The sequence below is a fragment of the Hydra viridissima genome, unplaced genomic scaffold, assembly GCF_058129835.1.
Source record: "Hydra viridissima isolate aposymbiotic clone 2 unplaced genomic scaffold, HvirCarnegie_v1 scaffold_16, whole genome shotgun sequence".
Classification (NCBI taxonomy): domain Eukaryota; kingdom Metazoa; phylum Cnidaria; class Hydrozoa; order Anthoathecata; family Hydridae; genus Hydra; species Hydra viridissima.
The window spans coordinates 6368444-6386054 of NW_028324315.1; the positions used below are offsets into that span (position 1 = coordinate 6368444).

General features: G+C 32.1%; 1 protein-coding gene and 1 pseudogene across 1 annotated transcript in view; both read right to left on the bottom strand.

Moving 5' to 3' along the window:
• Nucleotides 1-17611, bottom strand: part of LOC149877743 (uncharacterized) — a 392865-nt gene that overhangs the window by 120715 nt on the left and 254539 nt on the right. The window lies entirely within an intron of this gene.
• On the bottom strand, nucleotides 10386-11097 carry LOC149877760 (uncharacterized; annotated as a pseudogene).

Sequence of the window (17611 nt, forward strand, 5' to 3'; positions counted from 1 at the left end):
GGTATAGTCTTTTATAGCTCTTTCTTTAGCATCTCTTCTTAATGATGCCATTGATACTTTTCGATCTTTCACAGTTTTACTTTCCATTTTTATTACGGAAAGATTTTTCTTTATGTCACTTTCAATTTTTCGCTCTTTGTCGAAAGTTTTTGCTTTTTGCTTTTTAGCATCAGTTTTATCACCCATTTTATTAAGGGAAAGAAATTTTTTTTTGATGCATTCAAGTTTTCGCTCTTTAGCAATTAATTTTTTTGAAGAATGGAGACTCATTTTATCTCTGCCGTGATTTTCTTTAAGTCAATTCAATTTTTTTAAATCTTGGCACACTTTCAGCATATTTTCTTCTTCGAAAAGTTTTTACCGTTTTTTAATTCTTTTCGCGGGAGAATTAAAAATTTATGAAACAAGATAATTGGCAAAAATTTCGCTTATTGAGTCGTATACATGTGCTTGACCCATTTCATCAAATCTAATCGTATACTTTCTTCCCCACTCGTCATGTGCAGTAAATTCGTATCCAGCCACATGAATTTCTTTTTCTTCATCAAACAGATGCGCACGACCCATGGTATCAAATTCAATCACATACTTCCTCTCCATCTTTTTATTTATGCCAAGAATTTTATTTAAGTCAATTTTTTAACATGTTAAAAGTTAAAAAACCAATTTTGCTGCTTTTTACGTTTTTCAAGCTTTTCAGAATTTAAAAATTCAATCTTGATTCCATTATCAACCTTTCCATCTCGACGCTCTAAATATCTCCATCCACGTCCAGTTCCTGCCATCGCTTTGTAAAGAGACTTGTATTCAGTCACCTCACCCGTTTCAATGTTGGTTATTCTCACAGTGATGGGTTTTTTCTTAACTAAACTAAGCCATTCCCATTTTGGATCAACAGGTTTTTTTTCTTTTGGAGGAGGCTTTATTTTTTTTTCTTTTGCTCTTTCCAAAATCTCATCTTTACTGATCAAATTATTTTCAACCGCAAGCATCATCAACGTTATTAAATCATCTGCTGTTTTACTAACGCCGTTTTCATTCAACAAATTTTTCAAATACGATGTTGTATATCTCATTTTATTATACCAAGATTTTTTTTTAAGTCAATTCAATTTTTCCTGAAAAGACATCTTAATAAACAGCAGTCATGTTGGTTCCGTCTGAAACAAATTTAAGCAGTTTGTCAGAGATCACCACTGCAAAAATAACGGTATTTGCAATAGTTGAAGTTCGAAATTTAAGGTTTACCACTAATTCAGCTGTTTCCGACGCCACTCTTTCTTTTTGCTTGCTGATATCCACAAAGAACAACGGATATAATTTTATATATTCAAGCAAGCTTAACCCAGATTGACAAACAAGTTCATTTGTGCCGTAATATTTTTCATCAAAAGAGAACGCATCTGAATAAGCCATGACCACTCTCTTTTCTCCAAAATTCAAGTCGTAATTGTAATTTGGATACTTTATTCCATTAACAGTCACGTAAAAATTGCTAACATCACAATGGTCGAATAGTGATGGATTAACTGTTTGACTGGAATTTCTGTTTGTCTGAAGTCCGAACAAGATAAATCTTGGAATGCTTTTGTCAGTAACTCTTCCAAGCGACCAGGTAAATTCTGTTTGACCGGCTGGAATAAGCTGTCTTTCACATTTGTTTGATTTATAAGCCACTTGAATGGGAATTTTTTGAGCTATTAAATTCATGAAATCAGTCTTTTTCGAAATATCTAATTCAACGCGAGGCATATAAAGTCTGAATTTTTTAAGGTTGATCATTCCTGCACTAACACTTTCCGCTCTATAAATTGCATCATCGCATTCTTTCTTTGTAAAGGTGATGGTATGTCTAAACCCATAAACAACTTTGTCATAGGTTTCGCAAAATCCAAAAATGTGTTTCAACGGAATTTTAAACGAAAAAGCTCCAACGGATGTAGTGTCTGCAAACAAGTGGTCTCGTCTAACATTGAATCCTGAATTTCCAACAAGATTTGATGTATCCATATACCACATCTGTTTTAATCCATCAGCAAACTGAAATCCATAAGGATATTTCATCAATCCAAGTATGGTGGTGGCTGGACCTGGATACATCACCCTTTCCACTTGCTCTCCCGACAAGTCATAAGTCACATCATTAAACAAATACATCAAAGCGTTGTTCACCAGTGCAATGTTGTCTTTAGCATCATAAAAGGTTCCATCACTCTTTTTCAACACTCCTTCAATAAGAATGTAAGCCTCTGATGGTACTGTTTGAATCGATTGACAGTCAATCTCAAAAGTAATCGTGCCTGAAGAATTTAAATCGAGATTGGTTGGAAGATACTCAAAAAAATCAACTTTTTCAATACCAATATCATACTCTGGGTTCTCAGTAACTCTTAATCGCTCAGTACTTATCATTTTTTATATAATAAAAAAATTATTTAATTCATTTAAATGTCTCTTATCGCAAGCTATCGTAAGTTTATAACAAACCATCGCAACAGAAATCTTCATGCTATTTTCATACCCTGTCCCATTTTCACCAGGTCTTGGATTCGAATCGCGTTCTTTTTAGACATTTTCTTAATTTGAATAGATAAACCAGTCTTTAATTTTTCAATGGTCTTTTTACCTTTATCAATAGCTACATCTTTAGCAGCGGAAATGGCTGAAAGGGCTAACTCTGTCCCAGCAGATTTTGCAGCTGTAATCGCTTCTTGTCCAATTTTACTTGTTGCAGCATTTTTAAGCAAATTCACTGTTGCTTTTGACACACTTGACGCAGCTGCTCTTTTTATGAAATTTTTAATCATGTCCACAATACCACCTCCACCAACAACGTTCTTTTTCACATATCTTCTTTTGTTCACAATGAGCATTTTTTAAATAAAAACAATTTTTTAAATAATTTTATCAATAGTCCTCATTAACGATTTATATTCCTCTTTATTAATCTCTCCTTGTCTCAACAGCTCATCGCAAATGGAAACAGCCACATTTCTCGACTCTTTATTCCCAGCATGCCAAGCAGCAATACTCAATTCAAGCTTTTCTACCAACGCATTAGGATCACCTGGAAGAATAATGACACCACGACCTTTTTTACCTTTTTCAATACGCATCATTTTTTCCCAAATAGGAGCAATAAGTTGCTGATACTTTGGCCTTCTTGATGATTTCGGTTTATGCGGTTGTGAATCAGATCTTATAGCATCACTATCCATTAAAATTTTTTCATAATTTTGCAAATCTTCATCGGTATAGCTCTTTGGTATTGTTAATTCAGTCATCAGTTCCCAAAGACCTTTTGTTCCATTATACTTTTCTTCACCGACAATGATATCATTTCCATCTATTTCAACCTCCATTTTTCCAATGTACATTTTATCTCCAACTTTGTTCACTTCAAAAGGTCTTTTCTTTTTTTGATCGACTGACAGGCTTTTGATCATCTTTTCATTGCTCTCGATGATCGGCTTGAACAGCTTGCTCACATCAGCTTGAAAATTCGTATCTGAAATTTTGTCGTTGATGCTGTTCTGATAAATCCTCTTTCGTCTATCATTAATTTCTTTCACAACTTCATCCCTTTTATTCAGGTCTTGTATTTTAAAGAAAAACATCTTTTTAAAATACGTGGAAAAAAACATAAATTGGTTTTTACGACTACGTTGATCCTTTCTTAAAATACGTGGAAAAATACATAAATTGGTTTTTACGACTACGTTGATCCTTTTTTAAACAAATTGTTAAACGTTTGAATCGCGTCTTCTCGTCCTTTTTGGATCAAGTTTTCTTTAGTAACTTCATCTATTCCCTTTTTGGTTTTGGTTCGTATTTCATCCATCAAGGATTTATTCAGGTCTTGTATTTTAAAGAAAAACATCTTTTTAAAATACGTGGAAAAAAACATAAATTGGTTTTTACGACTACGTTGATCCTTTCTTAAAATACGTGGAAAAATACATAAATTGGTTTTTACGACTACGTTGATCCTTTTTTAAACAAATTGTTAAACGTTTGAATCGCGTCTTCTCGTCCTTTTTGGATCAAGTTTTCTTTAGTAACTTCATCTATTCCCTTTTTGGTTTTGGTTCGTATTTCATCCATCAAGGATTTAAATTTTTGAAGCTCATCAAGAATCAATTGAAACTCTGAATCGTTTATTTTTCCGTCTATCAACGCTTTGGAAATGTGCTCGCTAATCGTGTTCAATTTTGACTCGGCCAACACTTTGATCTTTTCATGCTTCTCCGCTTTTAATGCTAGTTTTTTGTTGACTTGTCCTCCTACAATGGATAAAAACCCCATTCCAATAGCCGCACCTTCACACGCAATTGCAACAGGGGCAGCAGCGATGGTACTCAAAGTTCCAATTCCAACAACCCCAAGCGCAACGCCACCTGCTTGCAACGTATTGTCTACAAAAGAAATGATTCTGAAAGCGCGATGGTACTTTTTGCTTAGATGAACTCGCTTTGCTTTTTCACTCTCTATCTCTTTCTGAATCTCGCTTATTTTCTGAAGCCTATAAACATGCCCTCGTTCATCTGCAGGAGCTGATGGGAGAACTGGATAAAGTTTTTCATTCAATATTTCCATTTTTTATTAATAAAAATTATTTTAAATCAATGTAATTAATCTTACAAAGTTTTTCTCCTTTTTTAACAACCACGTCCTGTTTGCTGTTACTATTCACATCCATAATAACATCATCTACAGACTCTGAAATAATAACTTCGTTTTTTCTATAATTCAATTGATCAGTAATTTTATTCATTAATTTTATCACTGCAATACCTTTCTCCAAATTCAACCCAATGGATAAAGCTATCATTGTATGTGAGAGAGCAGCAAATTTAATGTCTTTCTGGGCAAAAATCTCATATTGTTCGTTAACGTTGAAATAAGGTGGATGATCTAACGTTTTCGTAGACACAATAATGTTGTTTGGTCTTCTTTCCTCCAACTCTCTAACCCTCTCTTCCAAAATTTTTAATTGCAAATCCAAACTGTGGACTTCTGCTGAGGTAACATTTCTAAAAAACTTGTGAGGAGCATGCATTTTACATATTAAAAATAAATTTTTAGATCATTTTTGCAAACTTAACAATTCTTTATTGTTCACCCAAGAGTTGAACGTATCAGGATATCCTAACCCTTTGACTAAGGATTAAACATCATTTGAATTATTTCACCAATTTTATTACAGTGTCTATGCAAGTTATTCATGTATGTTTCCAATTTCATATTTCTACTATCCCATCGAAAATAATCTTCCACTTCTAAAAAATCATCAACCAATTTTTCTCCTAAATAAAACATCTTTTCAAGGATATCATTCCTATTATCTAAATTCACTGCTTCATGCATACTACAACGCAATTCATTCAACATCAATTGGTACTTAGACATGAACCTATTCAAGTCAATATGTTTCATGCTTTCATACATATCAGCTTCAAGCACATTTATTTTTATAATCATCTTATTCATTTCTTTTCTATATACAAGATTTTTATTTAACTCAAAATCAAAAATTTTTTTTCTTGCCATACAAAACGACGCGACTATTTTTGCAAACGTATCAATTCTTCATTATTCACCCATGAGTTGAAAGAGTCTGGATATCCAAACCATTTGACTAAAGATCTGTTCTTTTGCTTGCGAATGACTTTTTCAATTCTGAATATGTCTTGATGTGTCTTTTGCATCTCCTGCTCGTAAAAGGTGCCTTGAATTTCTTCACCGTTAGCGTCAGAGATTTTATACGTGGGCGGATTCGTATACTGAACTTTTGACACTGTAAAAACCTCTTCAGTCCATCTCGGCGTATACCCCTTTTCAAAATGAGACTTCTTTTTTACGATCCTCACTTGATCGCCCATGGAAAATTTTGGTCCTGCTCTTTCTGTTTGATCCTTTCCATACAGACTCCACCAGACCTTATATTTATTCTTTTTATCGCTAGCTTCCACTGGAGTCATTTTGATGGAAGAGTGCTTTGTGTTGTTGTAATTTTTCACCATTTCATCTAATACGTCAATGTATTTATGAGTGTTGTTGGCTGAAAAATATTTAAACATTCTCTCTTTCATCGTTCTATTCCATCGTTCAACAACAGAACTTTTTTCCTCGTTTTCAGTGGAATACAATTGCACTCCCAACGCTTTCACATGCTTGTTATAAAACTCTTTACCTTTGTCTACCCACAATTTAATGCATTTTCTTTCTGTGAAAATCTTTTTTAACGCTTCAGCTACATCAACTCCAGTTTTACTCTTTAACGGAACAATCCATCCATACTTTGAAAACACGTCGATCACCATGAGCAAATATTTTACGCCGTTGTTGAATTTTGAAAACGATTGCATGTCCACCAAATCAGCAGCCCATATCTCATCAATGTCGTTCACAATCACTTTTCTTTTTTTAAAATGATGAATCACCGGTTTATGAAGCTCCTCTGCAAGTTGATCCGTCCATTTCAAATCACTCACACCCAATCCGAATTTAGCTTTGGCTTTGATGATGGGTTCGATTATTTTTCGCTCGCTTATTTCTCTCTGAGTAGGATTGGGAATCGAATCCATTTCTTCAAGCATCATTTGATCTGCTAAATTTCTGTTTTGCTTGTCGTTAAAATACTTGTAAGCTAAATCGTGGTGATATGCTGCATTGTCTACTCTGTCTACCGGTTTGCTCCACTCTTGATACATGTCTGTGGAAGTGAGTCTTTTATCTAAATTGGTACCAGGCCCTGCAAAGTTCATACCTGGAACGTGCATTTCTCCTGGAAACTTTGCCCATGGAAGCTTTATTTTTTTCGAAAAATTGTTGATCGATTCCACCAAGTCTCCTCCGCTAAGCTCATGCGAAGATGATCCTTTAGACGTATGCGAAGAAACAAACTTACATTTTGTTATCCCACAAGAGTTGCAAGTCCCTTTCAACATAGGTCTGTTGTTTTTTGTGATCTCGTTTTTCAAGTGAATGGTTTCAGTCTCTCTTCTACACTTAACGCAGTACATTTTAACATATATAAAAACTTTTTAAATATAAAAAATGGAAGTGATGAAATTGTCGTGTAAAATTGGGAAAACCAAAAGAAACAACAGCAAGCTTTTACCGAGAAGCATTCGAGGAATCATTATTGGAAAGTCTGGATACGGAAAAACAACGTTGCTGCTCAATTTACTTTTAAGACCGGGATGGCTCAATTATAACTGCTTGCAAGTGTTTGGAAAATCCCTTTTCCAACCCGAATACAAAATACTCAAAAGATCCTTTGAAAATAAACTTCCTAAAAAGGATATTGTTGATTTGTTAACGGATGATGTACAAGACGAAATGGAAAAATTGAATTTAATCCATGAAGATGTTATTAACGATCTTTCAAAAAAATATTCCGATAATGATGATATGGAGTGTCAATTTTTTGAAACAGCGGACGATGTGCCTGAACCTGAAGATCTTGATTCATCCAAAAACAATTTAATGATCTTTGATGATTTGCAATTGACCAATCAAAACAAGTGTGAAAAATACTATATCCGAGGAAGACATTCTAACGTTGACTGCTTTTACCTCGCTCAAAACTATTTTGAGATTCCAAGACATACCATCAGAGAAAATGCTAACTTTATTTGTCTCTTTAAACAAGACCAAAAAAGCGTTAATCACATTTATCAAGATCACGTTTCCTGCGATATGAATATAGAAGAATTTAAAGCCTTTTGCAATCATTGCTGGAATGAACCTCACGGATTTGCAGTCATTGATCTCTCTTCTAAAAAGAACGAGGGAAAGTACAGAAGCGGATTTGATGATTTTTTATTTTTCTAAAACAATTTAAAAAATAATTATTATTTAAAAAATGACAGGTATAATCATCGATGTGGATGGAAAATCAAGTGTTATCACCACTGAATTTTTAGATAAAATCGTTTTTGACGAAGGAAAAAGTTATGAAATGGCTTTTCTCGGTCTTGAGACTTACAACAGCATTCCAAATGTAAGCAGTAAAAACAATTCTTTCAAATACAGCATGAACAATGGAGCTCATTGGGAGAACATTATCATTCCATCAGGAAGCTATGACATTAAAGACATCAATGAGTATTTGCAAAGGTCTATTTTAAACACAATAAAAACAGCTCAACGTGGAAGTTATATTATTGCAAATAAAATTAATTACTCTCCAAACAACCTTCAAATTGGAATCAATCTTAATACTTTAAAATCAACCATTAAACTTGGTTTGAATTATTTGATTGACTTTAACGTGGAGAACAGCATCTCTTCAGTTTTAGGGTTTACTAAAAGAAAATTAAATTCCAATTCTGAATACGAGTCGGATAATATCGTTAGAATTTCAAGCATTAACACCATCAGAATCGTTAACAACTTGATCGGATCATCCTATATTAATGGAACCCAACTCAATTGCATTTACTCCTTTTATCCAAATGTTAGTCCAGGCTATAAAATCATCGAGAGACCAATGCATTTGATTTATCTTCCTGTTAAACTGTTTGAAATTTCAACAATGGTTACTCGCATCATTGATCAGAATGGAGATTTGGTTGATTTTCGTGGAGAGGATATTACAATACGATATCATATTCGAGAAGTGAAATAAATAATTTTTAATAAATAAAAAATGAGCAATTATCAAAACATCAAAATAAATATCTCGCAGAGTCAATCTGATAAAATTAAAAAAGCCATTCAAGACAAAACCGATACTAGCATTAAGCTTTCTCATCAAGACTTGAACGGTAAACATGTTCTCGCTATCACTAATGCGCAATTGAACAAAATTAAAAAAGCGTATGAAGCTGGTAAAGGAGTCACTCACGGGTACCCTGAAGGTGACTTAAGACCTTATGTCATATCCCATAAATTATTTTTTTTGATTTTGAAAGTAATCCATTTGTACATTCCAAAACTGTCAACATTTAAATTCTTGTATGGTAGCTTTTCGAGAAAACTTAATTACAATACTTGTTTAATCTAGAGGTTATTACCCCTCTGACTCATACTAAGACCCCTGAGAGTGGATCAAATGGCCATATAAAATTTGTTTGGTTATTTGTGCTATTGTATTGACACTTTGGGATCGGATTTAGAAATAATTTCTGATAAAAACTTGGGTTTTCTAGTTTGAATATAGACAAATTTATAATGTTTTTAAAGTTAGTTTTTTTTATTGAAGAAGATAAGATAAATTTACAGGAATAGAGTGGTTTTATAGAATGATCTTGGAATTTGAGATAAAAAGTTCTAAGTAAATTAGTTTTTTTTCTAAAAAAGAAATATTTACTAAAGCATAAATACTACATTTAACTAAAATGAAAATCCTTGATTAGTGCTCTCAACAAGTTTTTTTAATTAGTTTGAGAAGTTTGTCTACTATGCCTAGCAAAATATGTAAGCCTGGTATATTGGCAATTGATAAGATCTTCATTGTTACATTTCCAGTCAATAAAGGAGGATTAACTACGTAACTAAAATATTTAGCTTTTGCAATGTTTCCTCCAGTAGCCATCCATTTGTTATACCATTCACACAAAGAAGTTAGAGAATATGACTCAGCTCTCAGCATACTAGGTAATTCTGTTTCGAAAAATGGACAAGGATACTTCGAAGCTGCTGACTGCTTTCCAACCATCAGCAGAAGAATCTTTAGATCTTCTGAAATAGAGTAAACCAGAGAGTTAAGTTTAAATTTATCCAACAACATTTTTTTGTTTGCTTAGTTTTCATCAATAGAGGGTAATACAGCCAAATCTAAAGTTTTGTGAACACTAGTAAACTTAAAATCTTTTTATCCATACTCATCAGAATATTTCAGTCTTTTCTTTACACTTGAATGTGCATCAAGCTCTGGCTTCAATGTTATTGATAAGGTAACCTTTAGATAGCCTTGCCCTCCATCTACCCCAACTAAAACATCTACATTATCTGGTTCAAGAGATCTATGTTGTAAAACTGTTGCAACAAACTCATCAGCATTATTGCTCAGCATCAAACAAAGACAATAGATTTTTATTTTCTTTTGTTAACTTTTTGGAAAAACAAGACTCAACAGATTTTCTGCCTCCATTCACTCTTATAAATTGAGCAATCTCTAGCATCTTATAGTCACTAGTAAATTGGATACAAATGTTTAAAAAAATGAACGTTTTTTAAAGTAATGTATATTTTTTGAATTCTGTAGTAAACAATTTATATCTTGCATGAAGTTTTCTTTGTAGTTGTTTCAGCTTTGAGAGAGAAAAGTAAGGTGTTTTTGGTTCAACTACTCCAACAGAAACAACAAGTCTCTTAGGGCCAAAGGTGTTCAATTTTATCTCTGTGTCATTGGTTACTAAATTGTTGGTTGTGGTTTATAAAAATTTTCCTTTAGTTACGGGTGAGGTAGATAGTACAATATGCGCCAAATTCTTTTGCTTAGCTAACTTTGTGCAAGGATGCTTAACACCTTTTCCTATAAATTGAAAACAGCTTCTAAAAAGAACAAAGTATTCATTGGTTGAAGAAAAAATCACATTATTTTGAATGTGATCTATATCTTTATTAATTTCACATGAAACCATTGGTGGAGGAGTTGCCATTTTAGTACCATTTGTACGCCTATTAACACAAATAAAACATTCACATTTCCCACCTCGAATAACTCTAGTATTAAGACCTAAAAGTAACAAGAAATTAGTTTTTAAAATGTAAAACATAATATTATTTATAAGCAAAATAATAATAATGAAAAAATTAAATAGTTTTTATTGACTTATTTTTTATTAGAAAAAACATACCTTCGTACTTAGGTCGAGCGGTAAATAAAAAGCTTCTTGAATCTGCTTTTTCTAAACTCACTAGATTTTTTCTACAATTTGAACATAACATTTTAGGCAGATCAGGGTTTTCAACAGAGAAGTTTTCCCAAAAAAATCACTTGATAGGATTTTCATAACTTTTTCCTTTTTGTGGGCATGAATTACTGCATTTGGTTTGAATGCATCTTAAATCATTGCCTTTTTTCAAACAGCATATACAAAAACATTTTAAAAACTCGTTATGATCTTAAGCAAAGTATGGCATTTCTTTTCTTTTCTTGAGAAACAATTTATATATTTTCAAATTAATTACTTACTTTAAAATAATTACTGTGTATTCAAATTGAAATACACAGTAATTTTATAATTATACTCGCTGTTATAACTAAAGTCTTCATTATTATTAAGTCTTTTGTTGACAACAAATATAAGCCAATCGGAAACTAATAAATATTATTATCACCAATCGCGTGGTTGCAATCAGCTATAATGGCCGATGGAAAACAGCTATAATGGCCGATGGAAAAATATTATTTTAATGTTAAAACATCGTTATTTATAAAACTTCTTACTAAGTTTTCTCGAAAAGCTACCATAAAAGGATTTAAATGTTGATAGTTTTGAAATGTACTTATAGACTACTTTCAAAATCAAAAAAAAAAATTAATGGGATATGTTATAAGGTCTTAGGTCACCTTCAGGGTACCCGTGCACTCTTAAATTGAGCAAAAGACAAATTGCATACAACTCGAAAGTTGAAGGTGGATTCATCGGAGCTCTTTTACCGTTATTAGGTATGTTAGGCAGCACTCTTGCCACAAGAGTAGTTCCTGCTCTAGCCACCGGATTGCTAGCAAGTGTAGGATCTTCTGCCGGATCTGCTATGGTTGATAAAATTGCTGGGCGAGGTCTTTTTTACATGAGCAAAAATGGAAAACGAATGAAGATAAAAACTTTAGGTGGAGAAGGATTGTTTATCACCCCATGGACTAAAAATTTTCACGGTGATGGACTCTTCATTAAAACTGGAAAAGGTTATCAATCTGTTGGAGCTGGATTATTACTCGGACCTAACTCACCCTTTAATAGCATACCCTTTTTAGGTGCTATTCTATGAAAATCGCTTGTTAAAAAATTCGGATAAACTTTTTAAGAAATTAAAAAAATGATCGACTTTCAATGGATTGACGTAGAAGGAATTGTTTTACCCAATGAGGCTTTAACTAACTTTCAATTGATAAAGGCTGCTAAACAGTTAAAATAAAAAAAACTTTAGAGGTGTTTTTGTGAGGGATGAATTGCCAGAAAAGACAAGAAAAAAAGAATGTGGAATTGTGAATACAGGAGATTCAAGCACTGTTGGGTTTCATTGGGTGTGCTGGTATAAAGACAGAGATAAAAAATACAGCTTTGATTCTTACGCTCAGCCTCCTCTTGTCGAACTTGTCGATTATTTAAAAAGTCCGGTTTATTATAACAGCGAGAGAGTTCAGTTTGGTGATACGTCTTATTGTGGTCACTTGTGTCTTTACGTCTTGAAAAAATTACAGGAAGGGGATGACTTTCAAGAAGTTATCAATACCTTGTGGTGACTGCTTAATGAATAAGATGGAAAAGCTTGCAACCATGAACGTCTTCCGATCACATGAACATAACATTTACACTGAAGAAATCAACAAAGTCGCTCTCAGCGCTAACGATGATAAAAGACACATCTTACAAGACGGCATTCATACCCTAGCCATTGGACACTACAAACTAAAACCGTGCTTTACATTTATGGATTATGATAAACTCTTTGGTCTAGAATAAATTACGAAAAAGATACAGTTTTATACTTCTTTGCAGGTTCCGGCATGATATTAACAATGAGATGGAAATCTAATAACATTTTTACATTTTAAAAACACAACACCATCTTGAATTCCTTAAGTATGGAAAAGTATCAATGAGCCAGAATCCGCATATTGTAGTAGTTGCAGATCATAAACTTTTAAAAAAGTAACAAAATTACAACAGTTATGAATTTTCCAATCAGACACTAAGATTCTGAACTTTACTGGTGAGTTCCTTAAAATCTGGTTTCAAGTTTGTAGTTGGTGTTCAAAGTAATTCTGACAAATGTTCACTGGTTAGATTTGAATGATACTTTGATTTGACAAATTTCATAGTGGAAAATAAAGATTCACGTGTGTATGTTGAACTAAAAATTGAAATAAATTTTATAATCTTTTTCAGCTGAGGATACTTAACTTCAGGCGCTATCTTCCAAAGTTCCAATGAAGTTACCCAGCCGGCATATCTTGTTTCACTTTGGATTAAAAACCCTTATAGACACGTAATTGTAACGATCCAGGCGTATATCAAAAACACGTTGATTTCACGGGAATTCTACTGGAGTTTAATACGTTTTTTAAGAAGTTTCAAACGTGTTTATTGAGGTTATAAATACATGTCTTTCAAGGTTTCAAGCACGTTTTAATAGAGGTTTCAGTATGGAACTTAAATCTTGAAAAAACACGTGTAGGAGACGGTTTAAGCGCAAACCAAATAACACATTGATTTTACGTAAGTTTTGTTAAATTCTGTCAAGTATTTATACAAAAGTTTCAATCAAAAAAACTTTTAAAATCATTTTAATTTATTAGAGTTACTTGCACGTTTAAGATAATCATCTTCAACTTACAAGTTATTCCAATAAATTATTATAATAAAGAAAATAAATTATCATAATAAAGGAACATTAATGTTCCTTTCATTACTTACTTCATTATATTTATATATATTCATTATTTTACTTCTAAGCTCAGGCGTCTCGAAATGTTTTGGAAATTTCAATCGAGATTTTTATTTCGAGATGATACGAGATGATACGAGAAGTTACGAGATTGGGTTAGAAAAGTCACCAAAAAATCTCAAACATTTCGAGATTTTTTTGAGTTTTTTTCGAGTAGTTACGAGAATCTCGTATTTACTTCATTCCGAGATAGAGCGAGAATTGACGCGCGTGACAGCTGAATTGTTATTGTTTTTTTTTTTTTGCACTGTAAACAGAGCTAAAAGTTAAAAAACTTTAAAAGTTTAATGAATTTAGTTAAAATTATATTAAAAATATAATATTTTTTTGTTATTCAACAATATTATCATCTTTTTTACAAAGAATCAGGTAAGAAAACACTTTATTACTATATATTTTTATAATTTATTGCTTATTTTGTTGTGTCTATTTACTTTAGTTCATTACTTAGAACTTTTTTTTAGTTTTTTAATAAGATGACTAAGTTAAAAGTTAAAAGTGAATGATGTCAGTGAAATAAACATATTTACACATACAAGTTTGCATTGTCATGTAGATGAAATGTCGTATTGAAGTAATTGGCTAATTGCAATACAAATTTTGGTAATCATTTTCCGGGAAAGTGGAAGTTTTCTTTTGTAGTTCCTAGAACTTTTTAAAGATTGGATGTATTTAATTATTGTCCTGAAAAATTTTTTTTTTAATTTTTTTTTTGATTTTGATAGTGATATTTGAATTCATACTTTTAGTCTAACAACATAGTTCGTCCAAGGACAGAAATATGGAAGCACTTTCCTGAGGAAAGAGTCATCGAAAATGGCATTGAGAAAGTTTTTGCGAAGTGCAACATTGACAACTGTGGCAATGTCTTTAAGCTTAAAGATGGAAACACCAGTGCTATGAGGCGTCACATGATTAGTTCTCACTCAGTAATCTGGCTGGCTTTGGAAAAAGAAAAGGCAGAGATAAAGCGCTAAGGAGATGTTGCCTATCAGAATCTAGAGCAGGTGAATTAGTGTTTTAAATCCTTTTAATTAACCTGTATTAAACTGTTTTTACTGAGTATTAATTTCATTGTTGATTTAGGATTTTTGAATCATTTTTCTATTGTTTACTTATGAATCCAAAACTTTTTTAGTTTTTACAAAAAAAGGTACTTATTTATTACTTTTTTTAAGTTTTAGTTGTACGACGAAGGTGAGCGATACGACCATCAACACCTGAGAAAGTCAAAAACATTGATGCATACATGAGGTATAAGTTGCAGGACAAAGAGCAGCTATGTGGAGACATAGATATTCCCAAGTACTTGGCCAGATGCAACCTTCCCTTCATTCTGGTAGAAACTGAAAAAAGAGTGGAATGTTTCACGATGAGGACTGCCAATGGCTGCTTAAGTGGCCATTGAAATAGTGTTTTGTTATTTTAATCAAAATTTAGGAACAAAAATGAACAAAAAACCTTTTGTTCCAAGAATTTTCAATATATTTGAAAAATTAGAAAACTTGTCTCGTAATATCTCGAGAAATATCGAAAAAATATTTTAAATCTCGTTATTCTTGTCTAGTTGTCACGTTTCGAGAAGGGAAATTTTGTGGCCAATTCTTAGTCGAGAATCTCGTTACTTCTCGTAACCTCTCGAAACAAATTCTCGAAACTTGTGAAAACCATGATCTCGATCGAAACTATTCTCGAAACTCAGTGTCATTTCGAGATCTCGCATCGTAATGTCTCGTAACAAAAATAGTTTCGAGACGCCCGAGCTTAGTAATTATATTAAGTAGTCTAAAACAATCTAAAATAAAACAATCTTAAAATATAAAGTTAATTATTTTCTAGATAAATAGTATATAGTAAATAAATATTACCAATATAAATGATAAAATAATCAAATATTAACAATAAAAGCAATTAACAAAAATATTAAACAAAAACGAATTTAAAAAAATAATCAAATAACTGCTTCGAAATTTATCCAACTGGCTTTTACAATTATTTTAAGAACTTTATAGCCTCTACGAAAAAGAGTGCTTAAAGTAAACGTATTAATTTTTTTTACACTTACCGGGAAAACTTATGTTTAGTTTCATAGTGGTGTTTAACATCCCTTGCTTGTTATGAACAAGTTCTATATTACAAATTAAACATATTGGTTTATATTCTTTTTCAATGCATGCAAATTTTTCTGTAAAATCTTCATGAAATATTCTTCTCTTGTCATCAATTTTTCTTTTCTTAATGCTGTTGCGAAGTGACTTATTGTTAGCATTTGCTTTATTCATTTTGAAACAAGTTTTGTCGTTAGGTGAAGTTAATACGAATAGACCTGCAATGAAATTCCAAGAGCAGCATGCGGCTTACAAGCCTCGTTTTAGCCATCCCTGACTTACAGAATGACTTAATCTTAATTTGCATAATTTATTACATTTTTAATAAATAGACCTTTTTGTAATTAAGAGACAACTATGAATCACCTAATGTAATGTTTTTCTTGGCAGGGTAAAATTGTATAGAAAAGATTTTTGAGAACGCTAATCTTATTTTTTTTAATTGTTTGTTTAAATTAGTTTATTTAGAAATGAATTTTTGAAAGTACCATTTAACATGCCACTTAAAATTAGGAAGATTTTTTGAATTTATCTGTCAAAAAGAATTTACTGCATTGGAATTAAATACAGAAATAGCAGAAGAACAGGAGAAAAGCTTAATCATTCATATACGAACAATCTAAAAGCTTTAAATCTAATTGACCCAAACTCTGCATCTATGAAAAACAGAAAATACTCAGTTGCAAAGTGGCCTAGTATAACATGGGAAATATTTTTTCGTATATCCTTAAAAAAAAAGTACTTTGATTTGGAAATCTGCAAGTACAAGGATCAAAAAGCATTTTCATTTTTTTATTGTGGTTTTTTAGGCCCCTTTTTTATAGTGGTTTTTTAGGCCCTTTTATTGAACAGCAGGTTTAATAAAGATGTTTTGTTTGCATATTACGAAATGTGTGGTTCGCAAAAAATTAACAAAAGAAGAAAAGTTTATATTGTCTTTAGTAATAATGATTAATTTCAGGAGTACATTGAACATTAATGGTGTCTGTTATTATCATTTTTATTTTTACTGATATTATTATTATTAGTAATTTTATAATTAATATCATTATCATTGTTATTGTTATTATTAAAACTGTTGTTATTATGATAATTATTGTTGTTGTTATTGTTGTTATTGTTGTTGGTATTGTATCATTATTACCATTGCCAAGGAATGTAATAAAACAAGTAGGGGTTAGCAAAGAAGAAGAAAATGGTGGGAAAATAAAGCCGAAGATGCCATTTACCACCACTACAGTGTTTGTTTTAGCTTGATTTGCTGTATGTTTCAGTATGTTTATTCGCACAGATATTAGATATAAATAATTCTATATTTAAACACAAAAACTTGATGGGCAAAGCTGTTTTGATTTTCGGATTGAGAGCACCAATAACATTAGAATCAGCCAAAACTGTTTCAAAAAGACTTTTTTGCTTGTTTAACCAAAAGCTATCGAAAAAAATTTAAACTTTATAGTCGGAAAAAATTACGGTGGTAAACAGTTTTACGACCGGAAAAATATTTTAGTAAAACCGCTGGGGTTGTTGCGCCCGTAGCACATTTTTCCTCTGCGGAACGTATTTAGTATCACAAACAATTGTTATCATCGTCATACTCAAGGTTCTATAAAGGAAGCATATCATACAGCAGCTGGTGAAAGCATGCTAAAAGCTGCTAAAAGCTGCTAAAAGCTTCCGTTCTAATTCTGAATGCCCAAATCAAAAACGTGTTACCATTGATGGAACTTGGCAAACCCGAGGATATTCCTCCCTTAATGGAGTAGTAGCAACAATCATTGATAAAAAATGTATTGATGTTGAAGTACTTTCAAAATTTTGCCATGGCTGTGTCTCTTGGGAAAATAAAAAGTCAACTCCAGAATATGCAGAAT